Source organism: Bison bison, unplaced genomic scaffold, assembly GCF_000754665.1.
Source record: "Bison bison bison isolate TAMUID 2011002044 unplaced genomic scaffold, Bison_UMD1.0 scf7180017864349, whole genome shotgun sequence".
Taxonomy (NCBI): Eukaryota; Metazoa; Chordata; class Mammalia; order Artiodactyla; family Bovidae; genus Bison; species Bison bison.
Window position 1 is genome coordinate 456,285 of NW_011494921.1, and position 3,865 is coordinate 460,149.

Consider the following 3,865-nt stretch of genomic DNA (forward strand, 5'->3'; position numbering starts at 1 on the left):
CCCAGCCCCACCCCACCACCACCACCAAACTCTCTCTGCCCATTTGTGCGTAAAGAACAAGGAATCTGGATTTCCCTGGTGGCCCAGTGGCTAAGAACCTGCCTCGCAATGCTGTGGACCAAGATCCCCCGTGCCACGGAGCAACTGAGCCCTTGTGCAACTGCGGAGCCCACAGGCCACAAGTGGGGAGCCCATGTGCTTCAGTGAAAGATCTCACCTGACACCACCAAGACACAATGCAGCCAAATAAAGAAAGAAATATTTAAAAAGAAAAGAACATGGAATCTGCACTCAATTTTGTGAACTTTGCATAAGTTCCCTAATGTGGCTCCAACTACCATCTTGTCCTCTTTCCCTGAGCATTAACCGAGTTAGCTGTGATAGCAAGAAAAACTGTGACAAACCTAGAGAGCATATTAAAAAGCAGAGACATTACTTTGCCAACAAAGGACCGTCTAGTCAAAGCTCTGGTTTTTGCAGTAGTCATGTACAGATGTGAGAGTTGGACCATAAAGAAGGCTGAGTGCCAAAGAGTTGATGCTTTCAAACTGCACTGAAAAAGACTCTTGAGAGTCCCTTGGACTGTTAGGAGATTGAAAGAGTCAATTCTAAAGGAAATCAGTCCTGAATATTCATTGGCAGGACTGATGCTGAAGCTCAAGCTCCAGTACTATGGCCACCTGATTCGAAGAACTGACTCATTAGAAAAGACTGTCATGCTGGGAAAGATTGAGGGCAGGAAGAGAAGGGGACAACAGAGAATGAGATGGTTGGATGCCAACCCTGACTCAATGGACATGAGTTTGAGTAAGCTCCGGGAGATAGAGAAGGACAGGAAAGCCTGGCATGCTGCAGTCCATGGGGTCCCAAAGAGTTGGACAGGACTGACTGAATAGCATCAACCCCGTAGGCTAGTTCTAAGCCTCCACAGCAGGCAGCATAGCTTCGCACCACCTCCCCTCCCAAGGCAGAGATGAAAGCGTAGTAAGAGCAGAGCGCCCTGAGAGTGGCAGTGCATACTGATGACTCTGTGTGAGCATCTATAATAGGGAGAATCCTTCTGGCTTCATGTGAAAGTGAAGTGAAAGTCGCTCAGTCTGTCCGACTCTTTGAGATCCCATGGACTTACATCGTCCATGGAATTCTGCAGGACAGAATACTGGAGTGGGTACCCTTTCCCTTCTCCAGGGGATCTTCCCAACCCAGGGGTCGAACCCAGGTCTCCCACATTGCAGGCGGATTCTTCACCAGCTGAGCTACAAGGGAAGCCCAAGAGTGGCTCAGTCCTGTGCAACTCTTTGCGATCCCAAGGACTGTAGCCCACCAGGCTCTTCCGTCCATGAAAGTTTCTAGTCAAAAGTACTGGAGTGTGTTGCCATTTCCTTCTCCAGTGGATCTTCCTAAACCAGGGATCAAACCCGACTCTTCCACATTGCAGATGGACACTTTTACCCTCTGAGCCACCTGTCTTTATACAAAACTCTAAACTATGGAAAACATGAACACTGAATAACTTAATTAAATGGCAATCATCTTCTGAGGGTTTTTTTTTTAATTCTACAATTAGAAACTGGCTAAATCTGACAATAATCTAATGCTTTGATAAACAAGCGTTTATGAAATTCTCCCACTGGCTTAGTCACTGAGTATGAAAAGATAAACTGAACAAGACAGTTTCTGCCTTTGAGAAATCCACACTCTATTGCAGAACAGGCTTCCCTGGTGGCTCAGCGGTAAAGAGTCCACTGCCGATGCAGGAGACTCAGATTCAGTCCCTGGGTTGAGAAGATCTGCTGGAGAAGGAAATGGCAACCCACTCCATTATTCTTCCCTGGCAAGTCTCATGGACAGAAAAGCCTGGCGGGCTACAGCCTTGGGGTCACAAAGAGTCAGAGACGACTGAGCAACTAACACTTTATGTGCATACATATACATATTACATATTTTATTTTAATTCTCTTGATTTGTTAAATTGACGTGTAGTTGTTTGCAACGCTGTATTGCTTTTGGGCGGATAGCACAGTGATTCAGCTATATAAGTGAATTATTTTTCAGGTTCTTTTTTCTTAGAGGTTACTACAAACCTACTACTACTACAAGCCTGTATGCAGGTCAGGAAGCAACAGTTAGACCTGGGCATGAACACAGACTGGTTCCAAATTGGGAAAGGAGTTCGTCAAGGCTGTGTATCGTCACCCTGCTTATTTAACTTATATGCAGAGTAGATCATGCGAAATGCCAAGCTGGATGAAGCACAAGCTAGAATCAAGATTGCTGGGAGAAATATCAATACCTCAGATATGCAGATGACAACCCCCTTATGGCAGAAAGTGAAGAAGAACTAAAGAGCCTCTTGATGAAAGTGAAACAGGAGAGTGAAAAAGTAGGCTTAAAATTCAATATTCAGAAAACTAAGATTATGGCATCCAGTCCCATCACTTCACGGCAAATAGATTGGGAAACAATGAAAATAGTGACAGACTTTATCTTGGGGGGCTCCAAAATCACTGCAAATGGTGACTGCAGCCATGAAATTAAAAGACAATTGCTCCTTGGAAGAAAAGTTATGACCAATCTAGACAGCATATTAAAAAGCAGAGACATTACTTTGCCAACAAAGGTTTGTCTAGTCAAGGCTATGGTTTTTCCTATGGTCATGTAGGGATGTGAGAGTTGGACTATAAAGAAAGCTGAGCGCCGAAGAATTTGTGCTTTCGAACTGTGGTGTTAAAGAAGACTCTTGAGAGTCCCTTGGACTGCAAGGAGATCCAGCCAGTCCATCCTAAAGGAAATCAATCCTGAATATTCATTGGATGCTGAAGCTGAGACTCCAATACTTTGGCCACCTGATGCAAAGAACTGACTCACTGAGAAAGACCCTGATGCTGGGAAAGATTGAAGGCTGGAGAAGGGGACAACAGAGGATGAGATGGTTGGAGGGCCTCACTGACTCAATGGACATGAGCTTGAGCAAGCTCAGGGAGTTGGTGGTGGACAGGGCAGCCTGGTGTGCTGCAGTCCATGGTGTCGCAAAGAGTCGGACATGACTGAGTGACTGAACTGAACTACAAAATATTCATTATATTTCCCCATTGGGTCCTTGTTGGTTGTCTATTTTATATGTAGGAGTGTATATACATATATAACTTTTTAAAGTTATATATAATTTTAAAATATGCTCTAAATATATCACTAAACATGGCAATTCATTTTTAGGCGTTGCAAGTTTGTGTTTAACACAAGGGCTAAGATTATACTCAAACATCAAGAGTAACTTATCACAGTGAAATTTGGCTCCAGATACAAATAGGATATGTTCCCCAAACATTAACAGGAAGTACTTTATATCTAATCTAGAAAAGATCCACCACACACGAAGCTTCTGTTTGGCTAGGTCTAAATCTAAAGGCTGGTTGCTGATGTAAGCTGCCACTTAATAAACTACAACTTGAAAAACTTGTACATAATTTACCTCAGTCATCATTATCTTTAGACTTGAAACAACTTTTTAAGAGAGAAAGGTCCCTCAAAAATCTATTCAGCTCAAAAAATTAGTACTACCTTCACCCATGATGACTTTGTAATAACAGCTACCACTTCATTTGAGCCTTCAATGTGACCCACATTTCATAAACGTTGTCTGTAGTTCTCAAAACATCTCATAAGTCTAGAAAGTATCTTCATTGTACATCCAGCCATTAAGTGATGCAGCTGATGTTCACACCAGTCAATTCAGCCCAAGTTCAAAGCCTCCCTCTTTCCGCCTGCACCTCGCTGCCCACGGTCACAGATAACACTCTTGCTCCAGAGCAAAACTGAATACTCTATAATGACCTATATGGGGAGATAATCTAAAAAAAGAGTA